This window comes from Mustela nivalis (assembly GCF_964662115.1).
Source record: "Mustela nivalis genome assembly, chromosome: 1".
In the NCBI taxonomy this organism is placed as follows: Eukaryota; Metazoa; Chordata; class Mammalia; order Carnivora; family Mustelidae; genus Mustela; species Mustela nivalis.
This window is the reverse complement of record NC_139020.1, coordinates 107783896-107809016: the sequence shown is the minus strand read 5'-3', so window position 1 is coordinate 107809016 and position 25121 is coordinate 107783896. Positions and strand designations below refer to the sequence as shown.

General features: G+C 43.5%; 1 protein-coding gene across 27 annotated transcripts in view; it reads right to left on the bottom strand.

Annotated features, from left to right (window-relative positions):
- The window catches only part of LPP (LIM domain containing preferred translocation partner in lipoma), a gene marked incomplete at its 3' end in the record, with an annotated part of 643639 nt that overhangs the window by 508768 nt on the left and 109750 nt on the right, over positions 1 to 25121 (bottom strand). The gene's annotated exons all lie outside the window — the stretch shown is intronic.

Sequence of the window (25121 nt, the reverse complement as noted above, 5' to 3'; positions counted from 1 at the left end):
CCCCAGAGTTCCCTCAACCTTCATTTTGGGCTAAACTGGAACAGAGAAATCAGGACAGGTCAGTCAGGAGAAAAGCCACCCATGTCATGGTTTCCTTCATCATCATCCTTATTTTGGTAACTTACTCTGGAACTTCTCGAGAAACCCCTTCACAGGTTCTTAACCATCCCGTCAAGCCTGGTAAAGAGGGAATGCCAAAGTTACTCTCCTCCACCCCATCTAGAAGAAACTTAGGCTCAATAAAGGCAAGCGAATGGCCCAGGAGCCTCCTGCAATAAGTAGCGAGATCAGGTCCTCCATCTGTTTTCTTGTTCTAGAGCAAGGGCTCTTCACCCTGCCTATGCTGAGGAGAATTGCCTGGAGTTCCCCTCAACACTACATCACTGACTTTTAGCTCCTTCTTCATGACACACTGTGACTCCACCAGGAAGGCTGCCCATTAGCTTGTGCTTGGGGGCCCAACTATGTATGTGGGGGCTGGTTCTGACTGCTCAGTGCTTGGGCCACACCAGGCCTGAAGTAGGTATCTTCACAATGAGTAGGGGGCCATCGACTGTCAGCTGTGTCACAGGCAACCTGTTACTAGTCATTGTTAAAGTCCTAAAAGTTCCAAATGAATCGTTTTTATTTAGAAACCAGTACTCCTTCAAGGTTATCTCTACAATAGTGTCACTCACGCTTTCATGTACCTCCTCACGTAGGAGATGAAGAGGCAGAGTTATGGATGGGTCTACAGTCATTCTAGGTAACCTCTGCCTGCCTTCCCTTGGTCCCAGCCTATGGGGTGCCATCAGATGAACATACTCCACTGTCAGAGATTTTGACGAGTAAAGGCAATGGACTCTTGCTATAGATAAGGAGAGCAGAGTACCCTACAGAAGCTAGCTTTCCTAGAAAGAGATGATAATATCTAAATTCCCTAATGACTGGGTAAACCTCTACCATCAGTCCTGAATTAGTTCTAGGACCTGATGTTTGGATAATAAAACTCAGAATGCTCTGTTTGCTGCCTCACTAAAACAATGTACCCAAACAGAGGAACACCGGTGTGTGAGCGTGCCTCAATGTACACAGAGCCACACCCACAGCCACCCACCCACGCACACCCATACCTCAGTGAACAGAACAGATCCAGCCTAGCACAGCAGGTGTCTAAAAATATTCCACACTTCGGTATAGGTCAGGACAATGTCCCATCAGTGTCTAAAGATAAACACAGTCTTACAAGTTTTAATGACGTTGGCTTGACCATCACTGTTACCAACTTATCTCATGGGACTATAAGTCTGTATTGTTTGCCCCCCTCGCTAGACTGTAAGCTCTCTGCAGGGAGGGATCATTTCTTCAGTCAAATAAATACTTAATGAGCACCTACTATGTGTCAGGCACTCATCTAGATGGTAGAGATACAGCAAAGAATGAGAAAAGACTAAATGTCTGTACTGCAGGAGCCTACAAAGGCAGGAAATTCACAAACAGGTAAATGAACACATAATTTCCTGAGAGCAATAAATACTTAAAAGAAAACTAAAACAGGGGCGCCTGGGTGGCTCAGTGGGTTAAGCCGCTGCCTTCGGCTCAGGTCATGATCTCGGGATCCTGGGATCGAGTCCCGCATCGGGCTCTCTGCTCAGCAGGGAGCCTGCTTCCCTCTCTCTCTCTCTGCCTGCCTATCTGTCTACTGTGAACTCTCTCTGTCAAATAAATAAATAAAATCTTTAAAAAAAAATAAAAAAATAAAAAAAATAAAAAATAAAAAATAAAAAAAAAAGAAAACTAAAACAGGTATAGGATATAGGAGTGCTTAGTGTGGAGAGAGGTGTGGTCATCTCTATGACTTCTACTTTTAATAATCGATTTGGAGCTTTTAAAAGAATACCTATGTCCGATCTCACCCCTAGACATTCTGATTTAATTACTCTGGGGATGGACTTAAGCAACAGTGTTTTTTAAGGGTATTTCCATGATTCTAACATAGCGTCGGGATGGAAAACCACTGGTATGCTTGATTTTGAAGGTAAAGATGCCCGGGCTTGAAGTCTACCTGTTATGTACCATCTGTCTAATTTCAAGAAATATACTTAAATCTGAGTCTTGGTGTCCTTATCTATAAAAATCGGATACTAACAGTAACACACACACCTTTTGGGGTTGTTGTAAGAATTAAATCATATATGTTATATCTCTGGCAGAGTGCCTAGCTCATGGACAGGACTCAGTAAGTGTTGGCCACGATGTATTGCCATCTTTATCAATTAAAAATATGTGCAGGAGATGCACAGTAGAGGGCTAAGGTCCAATATGTAGTTTACCACAGTGTGCACTTTTAAAGGGCTTTGTTGTTGCTTTTAAGAGCCAAAGCTGAGGTTACTGAGTGAGATCACAAATTGCATTTCTCTCCTTCCATGAAGTGTCTCTCATAGTGTTTTTGAAAAATTTCAATGAGTTATTACATTTAAAAACAAAACAATCTCACATAAAAATCTGGCAATGTGGGGCGCCTGGGTGGCTCCGTCAGTTTAGCATCTGCCTTCAGCTCAGGTCATGATCCCCGGTCCTGGATCAAGTCCCACGCTGGGCGCTCTGCTCAGGGAGCCGGTTGCTCCCTCTCCCCCTGCCCCTCCCACCCCTGCTCATACACGTTCTCTCTCTCTCAAATAAATAAATAAAATCTTTAAAAATAAATATGGCAATGCATTCCCACAGGCAATAATCGATGAGCACGAGTCAGCTGCCATCTTTTTCAGAGAGTCCTCTCGAGCTATCCATGTCCCCCACCACATCCCGTAGCTTTTTTCCCAAATTGCACACTGACTCTGGCCAAGGGCCAGTCACATCTCATTAACACATTTGCACTGTTATCGTCTCTACAGGAAAGAGGAGAACAAAGTGTTACCTCTACCCAAGACTCCTAAGTGGGAAAATGAAATCTGGCTAAAAGGGTGTCGTGTTTCAAGAAGACACTGTAAGTATTTATTTGTGGAAGTCAAGGCTAGTTCTGTATATTAACTATGCAAACAAAGTGTATCTGTGTCAAAACCATAAACCTTGCATGTCACCTGTTCACTCTTTTACATAACTTAGCTGGCCCTGTAGGCAAAGGACCTATTATGTCCCTGGCACTGAAATAGGAGCTCGGCAAACAGCTCCATCATCTCACAACTTTGAGAGGTACTTTCCATTATCACCATTTTCAAAGATGAGGAAACTGAACCTAGGAAAGGATAAGCAAAGGTTCTGGGGTATGTAAAGAATAAATGGCAAAGTTAGCTATGGAACCAGAACTGTCTGACGTCAAAGCCGACACTTCTTCCACCTAGGGAACTATTTGGTGTAATTTAACTATTGAAGAGAACAACCACCAGATGGGACAACTCCTTAGAACATTATATATTTCTCCCTCTGGCCAATGTACTTGCAGTCCATGCCACTAATGGTGAAGATCATCCCAATAAATTTCTGGCAACTGTGTCTTTCAGATGTTGAGAAACCTGGAGATCACACAATGAAACCTGTTCCTGTCTTTCTCTTGTCCTATGTAAAGACTGCTCAACTTTTAAATCTAAAGTCAAACAAATCACAAAAGAAAACTGTTACTGTAGCTGTGTATATGTGTTTGTGCACGAGTGCGTGCATGTGCGCATGCGTGTATGTACACGTGTTCTGTTGATGAAGATCAATATCAGTGACTGAATGGAAGGATGAAGACACATTCGGGTTCATCTCAGTGTCTTTTTGCTGAAGCCTCCCTCAATTCACCTTTGAACTTCCCTGCCACCCGATTCTAAAACAGGTTACGTGTACATACCTTAGATCTGTAAATCACATCATATTTATATGTTATGTGTCAACATCCTTCCCAAATTAGAACTCTCTGAAAAAGAGAACTTTCATTCACTTTCATCTACCCACCCCCAATCCAGCCCCATTACCAACGTTAATAAGCACAAAGCACAGCACATAGTCAGATGCAAAAATAAGTAAGCGAAAATAAGATTCACCATTTTCTAACCACGCTTAAAGAAATGCCTATTTAGTCTTAGCACCTATAGGGCAAGATTTTGTGGGGAGACAGAAATTAGTTTTTTTTAAACTTCAAGATGCATATCATCTACTGGAAGAGAAAAATGTAAATCCATAACTATAATGCAGAAAAAAATTAAAATTAAATCTTCAAAGAGACACAAACAAAAAAAGTCCTGGCAGTTGAGAGAAATGTGCAAGATATGAAAATGCTCAGAATTTTGCTATAATCTATATTTTAAGTGGTCAATTAAAATATATCTAACCAAATAAATATGCAATTTCTTTCTCTGATAATTTACTGACATTTCATTTTTGAAGTTGCTGACATTTAAGTATCAAAAGAGCTGTTAAAAAAGGTCTCCACCATAATGGGTTCAAAAAGAATTCAACGTTTTTCTTTTAAAGGAAGCTTAAGGGAAAGTAGCTTTGTATTTCAGCAATTCTAGAAGAGCTTGACTTTCTTGACAATATAAGTGCAAAGAAACTTGAGTCAAAACACACAAGAAAGAAAAAGATGCTCAAGATATTTCAAGTCTACAATTATTTGCTGAACACATGCTAAGTGCCAGGAAATATGTTAAGCTCTCCAAGGAAACAGAGCTCAGTCTTTATTTGGGGTAACAGTGGGGTACTGGTCCAGGAGAAAACATTAGGATGTAACTTTATGATAAGCAGCATAGAAGAGATGTGGGCAAAAGGCTATGAGATCCAAGGGGGAGAGATATTATGTAAATTAGGAATTCTATTGATAAATGTGGCATAGCACTATGAAAAGAAAACTAAATTGAGTAACTTGGCATTTGCATTATAATCCCGGTTTTGCCAATAATTTGGTGACAGAATTTGAGCAAGTCACTGCCTACACTTCAGACTTCAGTTTCTGCCATCATTAAAAAGGAGAGATACAGCCCTCCCAGTGGTCACATTCTAAAAATCTGGGTATTAAGTTAAATAACCTTCTGAACTAGAATTATGGCAAGAGAAAGTAAGCTTTCAACTGTGTGTTTGAATCCATTTGTCCCCTTAGATGTGAGTCAACCAAGAGTTTCAAAAGCAATTAAGTCTAGCAGCTACATAGAATTGGCTATTTTTGTTCCATTTTAAATGAGTGACTAAATTATACATTGCTTCATCATAAAGGCTGATGCACAAGATCAGTGGGGGACATATGAAGGCAGACAGATAAGTCAGATGGATTTCCACCAGAGCTCTCTCTCCATTCCATGGCACAGAAGGTACAAGGAAATTCTAGGTCCAGCTGCCAACAGTCAGTACTGATTCAACTGGTTGAAAAGGAAGAACCTATTGTCCATCAGAAATGACCTCAGCATAACGTTCCAATGACATCTTCCACTCTTACTTCCTTTCAAATCTTTATTTTATAAACAAGCATTGGTCAAATTTGCCTTACCAAATCAGAATCTCTAGGGAGGATACTAGAAATCTGTATTATTCAAGCAAGTGATTATCATGATCAAGCAAGTCAGGGAAATCCTATTACAGAACATTCAAACTACTCTTTCTTCACTACAAATGCCCTGCTTCTTGTCCACACTGTGTGTTTCTTGCCACATGCGTCTCCCATCTCCGGCTGGTGACACACACTTCCCTATCCTTCAGGTCCCAATTAGAATACTACCCAATTCCACTAGCCTGAACACTCTCATACATGTATTTCTTATTTTCTAATTGGATAATGAGTGCCTAGAGATCAGAGGTGGATTGTGATTCATTTATTCACTCATTCTTTCATTTAACAAATATTTACGCAGCGCCTACCATATTCCAGACACTACTCTAGGCCCTGGTGACATAGCAATGAATGAGACAAAGTTCCCTATTTTCATGGGCATTCTGGCAAAGGCATTGGAAAACTGTGGCCCACAGACAAATCTGGCTCATTGCATGTTTTGTCAAATTGTATTGAAACATGGCCACACTCCGTCATTTACATATTGCCTATGACAGAGTTAAGTATTTTATTCTTTACACTGTAATATTTATATTTACTTTATATTGTCAGATAGGAGAATGAGTAGCTACAACAGAGACCATATGGACCTAAATATTTAGGCCAAAATATTTACCATCTGTCCCTTTACAGAAAAGTCTGCTGACCCCTGTTCTAGCATATCCTTCCCACATAGCACTGTGCCTGGTTGACAGTAGGCAATTAATAGGTGCTTAGATAATAAAATAAAGGTGGAAAGTGAGAATAAGATCATATAAGCAGATTCTAAGGCAGAACATCTTTTGTCCAGTCGCCATCTTCTGCCTTAATTACGCAACATGAATTTTCATCCAGGATAGGATGATAGTAGCAATGCTACAGTTCAGCATGATTAAAAAGGGAGGGGGCAAGCTTTCAAACCTATGAAAAAGTTAAAAAGGACATCGATATGCTCTGTCATCAAAAGTCGTTACTATTTCAGGCTCATTTGTGATTTTAACAGCTGGCCTGGCAAAAACACATTACATTATCTGTACTGCTGGCTTTTTAGAGCTTACCAAAGTTTGGGGAGAGTTGTTATTGTATTTCATTGGCTTGTTTGCCACCCTAAGATGCATCTTGGGGAAGTGATCTGTGTGCCTTTTAGATCAAGCTAATGAAAAACTTAAGAGGAACACAAAGACACGGCGCACCTAAGGAAAACCCCATTCTATCAAATACCAAAGTCAAGTTTAGAGATTCAATCTTATAGTTAAATCCTAACAATTGTCTTCTTTATCATGTCTCTATGCAAACCCTCTCACCGTTCATAAAACGAACCAAATGATCTGAGAGCTGTGCTATACTGAGTTACTATAAAACTGGAAGTGGAGAGGTGATACACAGCTAAGGTTTTAAAAGCACAGTGTGGTGTGGTTTACTGCAAAGAGTAACAGTTTCAGAGTCAAACAAGTCTTGATTTCACTGAAGCTTCGCTACTTGTTAACCATGTAAATTTGAACAAATCATTTAGCCTCCACCAGTCTCTGCCTTATATTATGAGATGAACACAAGTTACACTGCAGGGCTGATGTGAGAACATCCTAAGGATAGGTAAGTGCAAAGCAGCCTTCTCAGAATCAAAAGAAAACAGGTCTTCAGTAATAGCTGGTTCCTTTCCTTTCATTTTATCCATATCAAGTGTAACACTGGTCCCCACGCCTCAAAAATATCTTTGTATAATATACCTAAGGTCCCTGAAAGTGTTACAATATTTTCTTTGACTCAATAAATTTGGAAAGATGACATCTTACATCTTTGACTCTTTCCTAGTCTAAACTCATGAAATTCTTTTCTCTTCTGAATTTACTACTCAGAAGTGATACAATAGCTCTTGTTTATTCTATTTCCCAGTGACAGATTTCTAGCAAAATAGTATTTGAAACAACATTGTCCCAAATCCATTATGTTAACAGCACCCTGATGAGTATCAGAGTGGGCTATCAGGTCGGTTCTGAACGTCCCTCCAGATTTCTGAGCGAAACAAAAATGATCAAGTTCTAGTCACTTTCACTTTCTGGTTCTGGTGCCCTCGGCCGCTGTGATCCCTTTTGTAAAATGCAACAAAGAAATTCACATGCTCCCATTAAAACAGTCTCCATTCATTTTTCAGACAAACATGGACAGGTGAGTAGATAGATGTGGGCGACAGATGAAGATGGAAAGAGATAAATGAGAGGGGAAGGTGAGAATGGCCAGAGGATGGATGATTACACGGATGAGTGGATGGACAGGTGGGAGGAGGGATGGGTGGGTACATGGACAAATGGGGGGAAGGAACTCAGGCCAACATACCTGGCAAGATGCTAAGCAGACACAGAAACACGAAAAAAGAGGTGAAGACATAAATCCATGACAAAAACACTAATCTCGAGACTGAAATACTAGCACAATCCCCTCTCCTAGCCTACTGCTCCTTAAATCTCCATTTAAAAATATCCAAAGGCCTCTCTTCATCATTATGTCATCACATCCCAAAATGTGGTAACTGTAGTATTATGCATGTGCCCAGCAAGAGAAAATGAATCCTTTGGGCAAAACAAATTTACCACAACCTCCTAATAAGAGGATATAACAAGTATTCCAGAAGGCATAAAGCAACTTATCGAGAGCAATGTAATCAGGAGAAGAACCATACTATTTTTCAATGTTTCTCTAATTAATGTTATGTTAATTAAGAGAACTTGGCCTTATAGATTGGGTTGCAGTCAGAATTTTCTCTAAATTAACAATTCTACAGGTCTAACTTTACCTTGACTGAGAGCTTAACTGAAAGTACTGCTCAACCACAGCCCAATACATTTTAATTCTGGATGAAATAAAAGATGCCAAATTCCAATACTGCAAAAACAGTGTCGACTCCCTCTGCCCTGTTTTATAGCAGGTTCCCTCCCTGGTAAATAAGAACCACTGTTTACTGTGCTACGGAATAATGGAATCAATGGCCAAATATATCACAAGACATGCAAAGGCATTGCTCACATAAGACAGAGACAATGTAATGATTAAAATGCATACTTTTGAAGGGTATTCAATGAACTGGAAAATGTTTATAATATTATATTTTAAAAATGTAAGAGTAAGTACATATAATATGACTCCCCCCTTTAAATAAAGAATACTGTGGTTTTATGTGTAAAATATAGAACAGCAATTATCTTGGATGGTGAATATGGGTGTTTAAGTTTCTTCTCCATACTTTTCAGCATCTTCATTTTCTAAGATGAGTATATTTAACTTATAATTTAAAAAGAAAGGTTATTTTGTTTTAGGAAAAAGACCAGCACCTGTGCTAAGAAAACAAGTAAGAATAGCTGATTTGGTTGTTTTTTTGTTTTTGTTTTTGTTTTTTTTCCATTTACGGAGTATTTTCCTATGCAGGAACTCATCTGATCCATTCAACAACTTCAAGAGATGGGTTTAAGGATCCCCATGGACACCTAGGCAGTCAGGTTCACAAAGCGAAATGGGACAGCACACGTGACTCAACATTTCCCGAAGCTCTACAGCCTTCTTTACAATGACCATTCATTCGTCTACCCAAGGAAAAACTTCGTCTCTGGATTACTGGTTGTTTTGCTTTGTTTTGTTTTTCCCCTAACGGGATCTCCAAAATTGTTGTGCTCTAAAACTACTCCAAAGTACCAACATCACCTCAACAGAACAACAACACACCTGGGCCCCTTAGTACCTTGCCCCATGATGGGAGGGAAAGACCTTGTACGAGAACAACAAAATTCCCCAGGGTTGTTTTCATAAATGTATTAAGTCAATTATCCTAATGGGACCAGTCCAATCTATTAAGGACATGGACAGGCACGATTTTTAAAAAGACAAAGTCTGACCTAGATCAGGAAATCTGAGACAAAGATTCGAAAGCTGCTTCGGGCAACAGAATACAGAGGGAGGTTCAGTGTCAGCATGGAAGAGGCACCACAGCTCAAATCTAGCTGGTCTTGAGATGACTCACCAGTACGTCTGTGATACCTTCCTGCCCCGTACATCAGACAGGTTTTTCCATTAGAATTTACTGACTATGTGCTCCCCAGTGAGGTGTTAAGATCCGTTCTGCAGTTTTAAAATGGGGAAGATATGACTGAGAAGTCATAACACTGATTCCACTTAGTACACTCAGAATAGCCCAAGGAGAGGGTAACCTCAGTTGGAGGAACACCGGCCCTCACATCACCTCCACCCATGACCAAATTCACCAAAATCTGTTTATTATAGATTGTTGACTAACGAGTTAATGGAGTCTGGCAAAATCTGGTGCATTACTAAAGGCAGAAGACAGACTAATTATATGTAGGAATGTGTAGAGGAAAAGGGGCAAGAAAAGAAGGTGAATCTCTGTGGAAAGGCTAGAACCTATAGGATAAGATGACTGGCCTCACCTTTGGTGAGGCTGAGTGAAAGATGCCTGCCCTGAGTCCCCCTCCTGTGGAAAATTCTAGAATGGAACCCATAGTCACATACATGTAGAAGTGAGTGTTGCTGGGCAGAATAAATACTCATTATGGGAATGAGCCTGGAGAATAAAAGCAGCAGATGGTCAGGACATTGAGCCTTTGTTCCCTTGCAGCACCATCCAGCTTCCTCTCCAGCTGAGGCCATGGCCTTTCAAAAACCTTCTCACTCTTTTTCAGGCCCTTGGTGTGGCTTTCTCGTCCTGGAACCAATGAATGAAGTGTCTTCTAAACAGCTTTAGCTCTAAGCATAGCATGCTAGAAGTAAACTGATAATGGCAAATTTTAATAAGCAGAGGTGCCCATCAGAATTACCCCAAAAGGTTTTAAAAATGCAAATGCCCAGACCCACAGCCAAAGATTTAGGGATACAGAGTGAAAATCTGAATTCCGGTAGAATTTCCCTGATGAATGCCGGTCCATGAGCACAGTGGAGAAATACTGCCGTATGAAGCAATCCCCAAACTTGGGTACTCAAGAGCACCGGGGGTACCTGGACAGGAGGCCCCGGGAGGATCACGTGGCCAGCACATAACCTGTGCTCATGGTGGACAAAAGGAAAGGAGATGCAGGGAATGACTGGGGGGTCAGTGAGGCTTCTCAAGGTGCCAGAAAATGGCCTCCAAGAGAAGAGCAGGGTCATCTGACAAACATCTCCAGAAAAGAGGATCCACTTAGGGACCCTGGAATGAGGTAAACAGGGAGACTGGGGCAGGATTTAGGCTCGGCGGGGACAGGTTTACAAAAAAGACGTTCACCTTCGGCATGCTAGTTAAGCCACTACACAATATATGCAGTTTGTGATCTTGAAAAAAAAAATAAAATGGCAGGAGGTAAAGGCAGGAAGCATATCTGCTGTATACGGCCTGCACATTGTTGAAAACAACAGACTCTGGACAGAGCCTGAATTGGAAGGAATTTGTCAAGGCCCCCAAATCAAAGTTGTATAATCTATCACGGCTATCAAATTGCTATGACAAACCTCCTCAGCTAAATGAGACAAAGAACTTAACTAGTTACATCTCCCAGGTTTCTCCGGATATCGAAACCAAGTGTAATTCAGTCATCTTATGACTCCATATAAGCAAATCCTACTGTTTCACTTCCATATGAAATCTCCAATATAAACCAATGGAATAAGGTAGTTCATGAAACGTGGTCCAAGTGTCCTGAGATAATGGCCTTTATATCTGTCTACGCTTTTTCATTTGTAAAACGAAATAACAAACTCTTCTCCACAGTATATAAAAAAATAACGTCCCAGAGAGTTCTCAAATAATGAAACACCTAGCTGTAATTGCTAAATTAACTACTGACCTGTAATTTTTAAAACCTAATATACATTCCTTCGTTTTCTAGAAGCAACACAGAGTTCCTAATTTACATCATCAGCTTATTCGATTTCTGATTTGCAAGAATCCCTTCTGCTTTATCCAAAGTTCCAAACATGGAATTTATCTGTTTCATGAGACTCTCCCATCTCTACTATCATGACAGAATTTATGCCTTCACTTCATGGATATCTTTATCCTGTGACAATCTCTCAAGAAGCAGCCTGGGAGGGAAGCAAAGAATCCAATGTTCACTGTGGTTGCTATTTCTGATATGGGGGCCGATTCTCCCACCACAGACCTTGATGACATGACACACAAGACCTGCTTACTCCAGGCTGAGTGATCTACGTGTGTCCTTCAGCTGGTGTCCCCAAGCCGATCAAGCAGCCTGAATTACAGACGGCATTATAGTGTTCTCTGCTGATAAAGTTGTCCCTCCTACCCACACTATGGCCCTGTCCCACCCGTTTCGCCTGAAGAAACCATGTTGGGATGCAGGTAAGAGTTGGGGGTGAGGAGCCTGGTGTTGGCACAGCACCGTTCTACCTCCCTTTTGGCCTTGTCAAGCACACCTCCCCTCTGGGGGAACCCTTCCCCTTAAGCTTGGGATTTAACCCTAGTGCTGGAAGCATATACTTCCCCCTGCTCAAAGTCATGGATTTTATAGGCATTACCCCCTAATGGGGAACTGTCACATGCAGGGGCTATCAGAAAGAAGACGGAAACTCTGATTCAGGAATGCTGCAGACATAAAGCCCATTATACAACCAAATCTTTATCTCCAGCTGCCTGACCCATGCATTACTTTCAACTAGGTTTTAGATGGAACAAAAGGACAGGAGGCAAAGCAGCAAAGAAAGCTGGGACTGAGACTCGGAGGCCAAGGCAGAGGCTAAATTCCGTCTCCATTAGCCTCCTCAAGCCCAATGTATCACCTACTCTAACCACACCTACGGCACCATACTGTGCAAGTGCCCATGGGGACTCATGCTTTTCGTTCATCCTCAGAGTACCTTCCCGAACCCTGCTCAGCCCCTGCCCTGCCCCCTATCTAAGACACAGCCAACCTCAGGGATCTCTTCATTCTCTGTGCATTATCTCTTCTGGGCTTTTGGTCTTTGACACTGTAATTGCAAAGCCATTTTTAAGTAGAAGACACATCTCTAGGAGGGTCTAAGTTCCTTCATGGACAAGAGCTGATCTCCCTTCATCTCCACGGCCTCACTCTTTGGCGCAGGTTAACTAACATTTACTAAAAACTTAAGACTCCTGGGGCATGAAACTAAGGGCATTACACATTATCTGGTTTAATAAATAGATACAGGAAGTAGATACAGTTATTCTCTAGAAGGAACAGGACCCATGCTCAAAAAGGCTCACCCATCTAAGTGCATCTTGCCATCTATGGTGTAGCTATGGGCATGCTTGTAGAGGTGAGGCAGAAGAGCAGACAGGGCCAGGAAGTGAGAATCAGGGGGCCCAGGTTAGCTCAAAACCACGGGTTCTGCCCTCACTGCCTTGATGTTCAGCCATACAGCCCCTGGGTTTAAGGAGAGAAAGAAGTCGCACTTAAAAAAAAGAAGAGGAAGAAGAAGATGAAGAAGAAGAAGAAGAAGAAGAAGGAGAGGGAGAAAAATAAAAGTCCATATGGTCACTAGTCCACGAAAGTGAGCAAGTCTCCCCCGCAATCCCCAGTCCTCACTCTGGAAACAGAGGCCTGGATGACTGTGGCTGTGTCACTAGATTTACAACAAGCCCGAAGACTACAAGAACTGGAAGGCCCACACCGGACCCGCTCAAACAGAGCTGGAAGCTTTCTAGTAACTCCAACCGTGCATGGGGGGGGAAGAGCAGCTCAGAGAAGTGAGTCACTTACTGGAATCTGTGCTGCCTGCATTACTCAGCTGATATTAATACACCCACTTGTTCATTAAAGTTTAATTGGAGTTCATGTGAATTGGTTTCACCGGATACTTAATCAAAGAGAAGTGTTTGTATCTGAACTGTTCCCATACAAAGCTAGAAAGCACCACTTCCCTCCAGCGTCTGGGCACATCCACTCCCTGTTGTTCTAACCTGGTGAACACACTAAGTTAGTCCTAGGGCAGTGAACGGTGAACTGGAAGGAGGAGGGGGGAGAAGCCATCCTGACAAACACGAAACTAGAGTTAAGTGAAAAATGCTCCTTGAGGCACAGCTGCAGTTCCCTAGCTCATAAGCTGCATCCTAACCTCCGCCAGGACTCAAATTCCTACTCCCAAACCCGATCTTTTTCCTGCCCAGGGTTCTTTATCAAAGCCACAGGGTTCCTTCTTTCTTTGGGCACCTGTCTTCCAGGCATACATCTTTATTTTTAAAATGGGTGGATAAGGAAATTAACCATCATTCAACATAATCACACATCTCTCTTGTACTGACAAGCGAACCATGAACACAATCCCAAACGCCTATTTATACAATCAGGGCTGTCAGTACCCTGTTATTTCTTATCGGATATCTCACTAATCAACATTTCTGGAAGTATAAAATTTTAAAGCTCCTGAAAAGATTGTGCATAGATTTGTGGGGGAGGGGAACAGATTTCCAGTTTGGGGCAGCTCTGTGTGTTACCAAGTTTTCCTTAGGCGTGGTCACCACTGTTGAGGAAGCCTGACTTCTGGGCCCCAAACAAATCAAGATGAATTTAAATAAAACTCCGCCCTCCCTCTTTGATTCACTGAAAAAACCTTCAGAGATTGTAGACTGAGAAGCAACTGACTTACTTCTTAACAGCTTTGAGATACCATCCACAAGCCATATAATTCATCCATTTAAAATCTGTAATTCATTGGGACGCCTGGGTGGCTCAGTCCATTAAGCCACTGCCTTCAGCTCAGGTCATGATACCAGGGTCCTGGGATGGAGCCCCACATCAGGCTCCTTGCTCAGAGGAGAGCCTGCTTCTCTCTCTGTCTGCCCGCTACTCTGCCTGCTTGTGAGCTCTCTCTCTCTCTGGCAAATGAATAAAGTCTTTAAGAAATAATAATAATAAAATCTGTAATTCAGTTTTTGGTATACATATTCAGAATTGTACAATGATGATCACAGTGCAATGTAAGAACTCAGAAAGAAACTCATACCCATCAGAAGTCTCTCTCTGGGACCCACTCCACCCCTGTGGACAAACATTCATCTACTTTCTATCTCTATAAACCCTATGGATTTGCCTATTACGGACATTTCATATAACTGGGAACCATATAATATGTGGTCTTAGGTAACTTCCTTTACTTACCATGTTTTCAAGATTCATTCATCTGGTAGTTTATGTATTAGGACTTTACACTTTTTCATTGCTGAATACTATTCTGTTATACAGACATACCACATTTCGCTTACCCATTCAGCAATCTACCCTCTAAAAATAAAACAGACCCCAATCTACATCAGAAGAGTGAATTACTTAGCACTCCGTTGGACAGGTCATCTCCTTATCCCCTCAATGATCCATTCAAGATTATCCCTTCACACATGTAATGGAAATGACCCCGTGGGAGGGACTTCTCAAATGTGGCAGTGGGTGGCAGAGCCTTGTAGCATAAGCCATCCTGCTCAGGAAACTCACCAGGACCACCTACCTATGCATTGTTTCACAGTTTGGGAGGTATTCTCACAGACACATACAGCTTACATTGTGGCTCCCTCCACAAGGAACTGAGCTATCAGTACCTCTGACTTCCCCTAGGCTCCATGCAAAGTTTGGAATGCACTCAAGCAGCAGCACTCAGACTCTCCTTTTCCCCCCTTCTTCAGATCTGACCCCACTACTTAGTATCAAGCACCTACTGTGTGCCAGGCACACTCGTGGTGATTAATAAGATATGACACCAGCTTTCCAGGAGGGCAGAATCTAGCAGAAAAGACCAAACCAACACACAAAGGACAGATTCATGTCAGATGGAACAGAATTAAAGCTGTAAGAGAAATTCAGAGACGGGAACTGTTGGCTTGCTCTGTCTCACCTGCCGTGCTAGTGATTTCATTGCTAACCTTGTGGGAGCTAATTATTCTCTGACAAGCGGAGATGGCAGATTTTCATGAATGTCAAGCATTCATAGATGTGTTTCCTGAAAACGTACAAGCTGGGGTATAAGTCAGAGTCAATTTCAGCAGCCCCATCAGTAACATTACCAGACCATGTGGACTTAGGAAGCCATCAGAGATCAGAAGTAGAGAGAGTCATCTATCCAAATTGAAACTTTCTGCCTCCTTCTTAAGCAGCCAGGACACTATCAGGAGGCTGATAAGCCACCCAGAAGTTGCTGTCTAAGAAACCACACAGTGTGCAGGAAAGTAACAGGTTTTCAAAATACATGTACTCGAACCCATACTCTAACGCATGAGGCTAATAATACAGCCCTGGACTTATCTGATGCCATGTGTCTGAGGGACTCAAAGACATTTGCCAAAGAAAACTCAGTCCTTCCCATGTCCCAGGTGAGGGCCACACTGACTCCAAGGCTTAAAGAGCATCCTGCATCACTTTGTTCTGTGCTGGGAGAACACACTTGAGCTTCCAGATAACGGCACCTCACAATCAAAACTAAAAGCCCAACTCACGCTTGGGCTTGAGTTTACCCCTTTTGGATCCAACTCATGCAACAGATTAGGTTTTCATGTACACCAAAAACAATGTATCTACTTAATGAAAGCTTCTTTCACTTAAAACTTCTACCAGGATAAACCTTCCAGAATATACTGATCGAGTATCACATCAGTATAAGTATTCCTCTTTAAATTCCCACAGTAAGTTCTCACATCCTGTTTCCTAATTAACTCACGCAAAAGAAGACTTTTACCTTCACCTCTCCTGTTCATTAAAGCAAGTTTCAGGAAATACTTTGACATTTGATTTCTGAAAAACACATGCTGGTTTACAAAAATTCTAGAGATTCATCATTATTTCTACTTGGGGAGAAACGAATCATATCAAATCACAGTTAACTTTTTAACCAAAAGAAAAAAGAAAGAGAAAGGCAAATTTTTTCAGATTTATTACATCTCTATCTAATCTGAGTAGCGCGTGGTAAGAACGATCTCATTACACCCAAATCTGGGTGGTGAAGCAGAAAGACACCCCAGAGTCAGCGATTCGGGATTCTCATCCACCACTGCTTTAAGGAAACTCACTCCATCTCTCTGAACCTCGGTTACATCATCTCCAAAAGGGAAACAATAAGGTCTGCCTTGCCCACTTCACAGGGACGACATAAGGTGCACGTAAGAAAATGTGTTTTCAGTGACTGTGAGAACCACAAACTCCACACATAATGTGAGGCTTTATTTTTTTTAAGATTTTATTTATTTATTTAACAGACAGAGATCACAAGTAGGCAGAGAGGCAGGCAGAGAGAGAGGAAGGGAAACAGGCCCCCTGCTGAGCAGAGAGCCCGATGCGGGGCTCGATCACAGGACCCTGAGACCATGACCTGAGCTAAAGGCAAAGGCTTAACCCACTGAGCCACCCAGGCACCCCTGTGTTGTATTATCTTAACATCCTTTCCTATAAAGACATTTTTAAATGACATGAACAAAAACTTTCACCTTTCTGTTTCTATTTTGAATAAGCCAAAGAAACACCCCCAAAATTAACCTTACCAATTCCTGGAAGCTTCATACACACACACACAGACACACACATGCACGCTCTGTAAGGAAAAGCACTACTTAGGACAACAAGCCCAAGAAAGCAAATACCTCAAGAATCTTCTGCCTTAAGAGATATCCTCAGCAGCATGACTTTAACATTAAGTGTCCTTCAGTATATTCTTATTTTTTGAAGATAGGCGAAACATATTAAGAGTGTATCACCCTCCAGGGGCACCTGGGTGGCTCAATCAGTGAAGCTTCTTCTGACTATGTCTCCGGTCATGGTCTCAGGGTCCTGAGAACGAGTCCCACGTCGCAGGGAGTCTGCTTCTCCCTGTCTCTCTGCCCCGCACGCCCCCCACTCATGCTCTCCCTCTCACTCTCTTGCTCTCAAATAAATAAAAATCTTAAAGAAAAAAAAGACAAAACAGTATGGATCACCTTTCAAAAAATGGTAGACAAATGTCCCTGCTCACCTCCTTTGGGTATAGGAAAAATGGTCTCAGGAAGAGCAGCCCCAAGATAACAGTGCTTTCTACAGAGAAGGAAAATGGGAGACAGCTATGAGGACAGGAGCCAGGCACATGCAGACGGAGGGAAGGTGGAACCTGCCTACATGACACAAGGAAAATAGCCCCCTACCAGCCACCTTTTAACAGCAAAGTGACCCTTGGTGGCCACAGAGCAGCTCTCCAGGAAGCAACTCCATTAAGGACGTGGACGCATTCCACTCCCACGCATACTCTACCATCTGAAGTTTACCCTTCCAACTACCTCTGCAGATAAGCAAAGGTCAAGGGCGGAGAAGCCAAAAACTTTTCCAAGGTCATTAGTGGCTGCCCAAGTGCAACTCCTATGTCCCAAGCTACCCTATATGGTTCATCACTGCCTGTTCGTGGGTACTCCCAGCGCGGGCTGAACCACCACTGTAAACCAAGCACCTTCGGAGACTCTCCCCTACATTTTCCAATTTATTCTCACAATGACATTGGGAGAGAGATTTTATCATGCCTAAGTCAAAAGAAAACACTGAGACTCCAAAAGGTCATTCAACCAACGTTTTTTACAAAACCTAAGAAGCACACAAAGATTTGAACCCCTGTCCAATTTCAAGTTTAGTGCTCCTTACGAATATCTAGGTTCTGTACCAGCCCTGACATCAAGAAACTCTATAGCCTTCATCATCAGTATAGCTACCCACCTGCTCATGCATGTCTTGCCAAGTGGTGCAACAGAAAGAACAGGGACTGAGGAGACAGGAGAACCAGAGAGTTTCCACCACTCACTAGCTGTGAGACCTGGGTAAATGACCCAGCCTCTCTGAGTCTCAGTTTCCTCACCTAACCAGTGAAAACAATGCTAACTGTGCCTGCCTATCATCTCATAATATTCTTATAAAAATTAAATGAGATGATGCACTTAAAACACTAGAACAATGATGGGTACATAGTAAGGGCTCAATAAAAATTACTCCAATGAATAATTGAAGGAAACATTAGGATCAAATGGGACAATCAGAAAAATTCCTACTACAGTTCCTGTCATATAACAGCTGCTCAAAAACAAAAACACTATTCATTTATCGTTAATATCCTAACAACCTAAGTACATCCTGAGTCTCACAGCCCCATAGCCATATAGCACCCTCCACACTTGGAACGTTCAGACTCACTGATTCTATGCTCTTTCTCTGAACTTAGGAAGGAAAGAAAATCTAAGATGCTGAGATGGCTTCTCTGAAAGTTTGGGAGCTTCAGATACCCATTTTCACCCCAAATTTTATCTACAGTTTTAAAATCATTATCCATAATTGAAGTGTAAGACACACTAAGAAGCCACAATTTAATGTTCTTACTTATTTCTGATACATTCCACAAGAAATAAAGAAAAGTGATCTCCCAATCTCTACCCTTTTCAATCTTATCTCTGTCTTCTCTAGAAAGACCTCCACGTTACTTATAAAAGCATTTATTTTGTACCGGGTCCTTCACAGATGGTAATCCCAAGTGCTTTCCGGAATCAGTCACCAGTGAGAGAAAGAGAGAATGGGAGAGACAGGGACTGTAAATGCCAGAAATGGAAGACAATTTGTCATCATGAGAACATTCGCATGACAGAACTGCTTTAACCAGGACCTCAAAGGCAAAACAGCTGCGAGTACACATCATTAAATGGGGAGGGGTTGCTGTGCGTGTGGACAGATGTATGTGTGGACAGATGTGTGTATGTATAAGAGTATGTGTGTATGTGTGTATGCTGTGCATGTGTGCAGGTGTGTACATGTACAGATGTGTGTGTAGGTACATGGAGGATATATGTGTACACAGATGTGCATGTATAGACGTGCATGTGTGTGCGTGTACAGGCATGTGTGTACATACAGGTACACACACGCACACGTGTGCATCCATGGAAAAGAGATGGGATGAAACCACCCGCTACAGACCAGAAAGAGCCCCCATGCCAGGATGTTTGGGCAACAGTGCGAAGGGTCACAATGCTGAGCAGGGTCTGGGGGCCGAAAGGCGGGGTCTCGCAGCGGGGCTCTGCCGGTCAGCTGCCTCATCTGGAACACAGCATTTCAGCTCTTCTAAGCTCAGAATGGGGCCCTGCCAGAACTGGTGTGAGACATGGGTGACAAAGGAGAGTGATTTAGAAACCCACACGAACACACACAGGCGTTACTATCCGTTTCTCCCAATGCCAAGGAGAGTGACTTCTTGAGCCAATGAGCCTCACAGGAGAGTCTAACCCTCTCACAGGCTGCTATCAGCAAAGGAAGAAGGGATACAGACCATATTCCGAAGATGCGCTGCTTTTTAATTCTGTATTATTTCCAAAACAAAAAAGCAGAATCTCCCCCCCCCTTTTGTTTTTCCAAATAAAAATAAATTATAACCCTAACTTGATAATGAATGCAGGCTGAAGCTGTCCTTAAGTAAAAGCTTTTGATAACAAATTGCCTGCACTAACTGCTATTTTATTGCTGAATTTTTTATTGTTGCTTAAGCACAGCAATTATGCTAATAAGCCTGGGAGGATGGTACATGGAGTATTGAATCTGACAGATAAAATACTCAATAAAATGCTAATCTCACCTGAAAATTGGAATCAGACAGCCTTATTAGTATTTATGGATATGGCATCTTAAACATGTTTTTTTTAAAAGATGAATATATATGAAATCAATGTTGTCTCCTCACACAGCCTGCCATGTCTAGGCCTTTATGTGCTTTAAATTCAAGGTGACAATTACTCATTGCCGCAGCTTTGCTTCTTCACAGAGAAACGAGAACTTACTGGTCATCTCAGCCACATAAAGAACCAGGCGATAAAATCTTTTTCTTCCTCCATCCACCACCTCCCTCCCTCTCTGCCCGCCCCACCTAATCCCCCCAAAAAGGGAAGGTAAGAACTGTGTCGAGAGAGAAGAGAAGGCAGATTTGACAGCAACAAGAACCATTTGTCAAACCATCTGGCTGCTCTCCACACCTGACGGGGGTGGGAAGACAACGCCTCAGAACGCGCAGGGAAGGGAGGGTCCCAAGAACCAGCCTCTCGTCTTCATTTTTGCCATTTCCTCCATGAGTGGCCTTGCCGGGCCTCAGTTTCTGAAACAGGGACCATCTGGAGCCCCAAAATCAAGTCTCTCTACCTTTCTTTACATGAAAAAGGGGAGACCAAAGCCCCTGTGTCTAGGAAGAACTGAGTATCATCCTAAGCCAAGGTAGAGATAAGGCAGGTGGGAACCTGAAATCCTTGAACCTGTGCTTTGATTTACACTGTCCCCTCTTACCATGTATCCCCAATATATATCTGTAACGGTCCAGGTTTAAATTCAGAGACCTCAGATGCCAAATATAAAAAAGACTGGACTGTTTACCAACTGTACTTGGGAACTTAACCAGTTTTCTTTTATTCCTCTGGCTGGGAGCAAAAAAAAGAAGTCAGACACCTGGCTTAAGTGGCAGACACTAGTGACATCTAAATATCGCAATATTATTAAAAAAGAAAAAAAAGTCCTCCATCCATTTATTTCCATATGAACACTGTGAATCAGTAAGAGAGAAAAACTTATTCTATGGGCAAGGGAACTGAGGATCAGAGAGAGCTTTCTCATCCATGCAGAGTACATGGGCTCTGGTGTCAGGACGAGTAGTTATCCCCTCTGACTAATTCCAGCACACCACACGTCCTCTGGGTCACGGGCCTGTTGACTCACCCAAAACCCAAATACTCAAGTAACTAATCATCACTGGACAAACAGGGAGGTGAGTGGGAACTCAACACATTCAGCAGTAGCCACACCAGAGACTTCTCCCACCACTGTCCCGGCTTCCAAGAGCTGAAGCCCTTCCAGAAGCTTCTGTCTCCCTCTGGGTCGGTCTAAGGAAAGGACAAGTCAGGCTCACAGCGCAGAGTGGAATCTGGCATGCTGTGAAAAACCGGGCAAAGGTCCCGGGCCTTGAAAAGTCACTTCCCACTATCTAAGGCCCGTTTCTGCCTCTGTACCAGTTTCTCTTTTCAAGACCAAAGAGGTCCCTTGGCCAAGGCCCTGGAGGAAGGGAGAAGAGAGAGAAAATGGGCTCCCAAAATACAAAGGGTTCAATGGAACTTACAAAGGATCTTCACATCCCTTTCTTCAGTGAACCCTCATAATGCAGGTGAAACTAAGCTGTTTCCTCCTTTTGCAGAAGAAAGAATAAAGGTCTAGGTGTTCAGAAATTCTCCCAAGGTAACACAGGAGCTCAGAGATACTCCAGCCCATAGCTGGGGCTCAGGGGACTGCTGATAGGGTGGCTAGCCCAGGCAGAGGAGGACCAAGTAGTCAACAGACTGTACAGTCATGAACCACCATGCTGAGCAATTCCCCACCCCACCCCCCACCATTGGTTCACATGCACAGGAATGAGACCCTTCATCTTTTTTCCACCATGACCAACACCACAATTGGCAAAGCACCATGGCAACAAATTTATCAAGTAGAAATCATTCTCCCCCAATTTACAGGAGGAAAAAGCCAAGGCAATAAGAATTTGCACTTGCCTAGTTCTCACAGTCTCTAAAAGCAGGGCCAGCACTCAGACCCAGACCCCTGGCCCTGAATGCCCTCTTCTTTCCACCTGCTTCTGATGCCCATGATCCGCTGGGGCCACCATTTTTTTAGTAAACAACCAGAGCAGAAGGTCCTCTCTGAACGGAGACATCTCCCAACAGAGTCACGATTCGAGTCATCCTTCGAGGAATAACTTCTGGGAAAGCAGAGGAGGTGATGCATCAAACAGTGAAACTTACAACTCCTACTCACGACCGGCCTGGGGGGGAGCAGGAAATGGGGCCAAGGTTGTTTCCCTACACGCTCCCCCTGCCCATTTCAGTCGCTCTCAGTCATTACTAAAGTCAGCTCTTTTAGCTGTACGCCCTTGGGTAAGTCCCCGACCTCTCTGGTCCTCTTACTTATACACATTCATGCACACGCATGCACGCACAGATGTACGCACACTCATACTCACATACACACACACACACACACGAAGCCATCCCTTCGTTTACCTGGAGGGATGGTGACTGCAGAGAGCCCCTACCTTTCTTACCCTGCAAAGCACCTCAGCTACACACTAACAGTTCATGGGTTCAGGTAGCGCCCTCCAGCCTCTGCACCCGGCACTCCAAGCAGAAACCTCCACCTCTGGCTAGGGCCTCCAAGGGCCCATCCCCCTCCTTCTACTCTGCCCCTCCCACCAGCTCCACTTCTCCCTCCTCACCTGCCACCTGCCACCTGCTACCATCCTGGGTCGGGCCTGGCCTCCTCCACAATGGAGAAGTACCCACTCTTCCCTCCATCACCAATCTCAATCCTCCTGTCCCTTCCCATCTCAAAGCCATCTTTCTCTGGGTCAAATACTGCCAACTCCTCAACAGCTCTTCATGGGGAAGCTCTTGAAACACCCTCCACCATCCAGGCTGCACTGTCCACACAGGCTATGGTCTGTATCCTTCCACACCCGGCATCTCCTAATGAGGTCTAGTCTACGGGTCTGGTTTCAAGACAGAAAGGGATGAAACAGGATCACGGAGGGGAATTTCAGTCACCTCCCCTGAGGCATGTCCACTACAGAGCGCATGATCCTTCCAGAGAAGTCAGGGGGCAGTGATGAGCATCAGTCCCTAGCCCGGGTCCTGAGACACACCACTGTGGTAGATCTTCTGCAGACATTCTCCAATCTTTGTAACTTAGCAGGCAAGGCACATTTAACTGAAAATAAAATCAATTTAAACTGTGACTCCAAGAGGCTTGATACCTTAGTGTCACTGAAGTTCTATAAATTGTCCCAATAACAATGGCTGTTGGGAGCCCAAGCTCATGAACGGAGACATCTCCCAGCAACTCCCAACACGTCCCCACAGCTTCACTGAGATACTATACTGTTGAAATGTGTCAGGTGTCCTGCCACATGCTTCCCCTCAGTTCATTTCTCTAAGAACTCTTCCTAATAACTATCAGTGTCCCACCTTACAAACGTGGAAACACACAGCATGCCTCCGGCTGATCAGGACCAGAACCAGAGGTCCTAGGTGTGCTCTTCCCCGCCCCCCCCCCACATCATTTACCTTGTTCCACCTCAATTCCTATCCACGGCGTAGTAACTGTAGAGTATTTCTGCACTTGAGTCTCTGAAAACCAATATTCACTCAGCCCTACCTGCAGAGTCTGAACTGCAAGTCAGGGAAAGATGCTTTACAAGCAGCAACTGAGTTAAGATCCCATACTGAGGGTGGGAAATGGATTTGCCAAGCACACCATGTGAGCAGAGCCTGTCCCTGGACTGTTCCCGAAGGTCCGAGTGACAAAATGTGGCTGGATTTTCCATCCATTTCATAAAGGCCAACGGGGACACCTGCAACGTCTTCTCAACAAAGTTCATAACCAAAGTCAGGAAATCAAGAGTCCTCATGTAAACCACTCCCTTCTCTTCAAAAGGTGAGTTTTTCTGATAGAAGAAAGGTTCGTATTCTACAACTCGAGGGCTAGGAGAAAAAAGATTTTCTCTGGGAATGTCACCGGCATCTTCACCAGGCCCTACCTTTCCTCTGCCTCTAGAGACACAGGCTGAAGAAGGAGCCCAGGGAAAAACTGAAGAGTTGTTCAGAAAAGCGACATGCTCTGACACCAGTTCCCAGGGGCCCTTCTCGCTCCTGGGGTTGACTGTAGTTAGCTTCCCAACCCCTCAGACCTCCTTGGTCCTCCAAGTCAATACATATTTACAGAGTGCCTAAAACTGCCAGCCATTGAGCTGGGCTCCAAAGGCGGAGATGCCTGCATTTTGGAAATCCAAGCTTAGAAGCAGATGCCACTCATTAAAATCCAAGGTGGTCTGTGAAAATGTGACTGAAAGTATGAACCAGGGGATAAGGAATATTGGTGGGGGGGGATGATTCCCAGTGGGCAAGCTGGTGTTTCCAAGGAGGTGGAATTTGAGCTAGGTATGAAGGGAGGTGCCCAGCAAAGCTAGTCATGCAAGAAGGCCCTCCCCTTGGGGTGAAGGGCATGAGCCTGAGGTGGATGGGGTGAGGGGAGTCAGGGAGCAGGCAGAAAGGCAGCTGGAAAGCCAGACTGGGTGGAGCCCTGTGCGGGGATGTCACTTATGCTAAGGACATGGGGAATCCAAAACAACAGAGCCTCTCTGCTTACTGCACCCAGGGGTGGCCCACCAAAATAAAACCTACTCCCCCATAAGCCTAAGGAACGTGTATGCACCCAAGCCAACCCAACACCCAGCATTCAGGCAGAAAACTACATAAGACAGGTGTCACCCCCCACCCTAACCTGGCCTCTCAGGCTGGACCATGGTATCAAAACCTCCAATGTAAAAGACAAGGAAACAAGCCCAAGAAAGGATACTGGTGGAGACCTGACATTTCAGTGTTAGCGTTTGGTAGCTGAGGCCTGACTCTCCAATCATGTAAATGCCTAGTCATTAAGACCCAATTTAAGGTAAAGACAAGAAAGAAAGGAAGGCAGGATAGGGAGGTAGATAGCAAGGCAGGGAGGAAGGGAGGAAGAATGAGAAGGAAAGGGAACAGATGGGAAAGGAAGAGAAGGTAGGTATAGGATGGAACCTACAAAGGAAGAAAGAAAGAAGTCTCCCAAGGGCCACAGAGAGAAGGGAAAGTGGC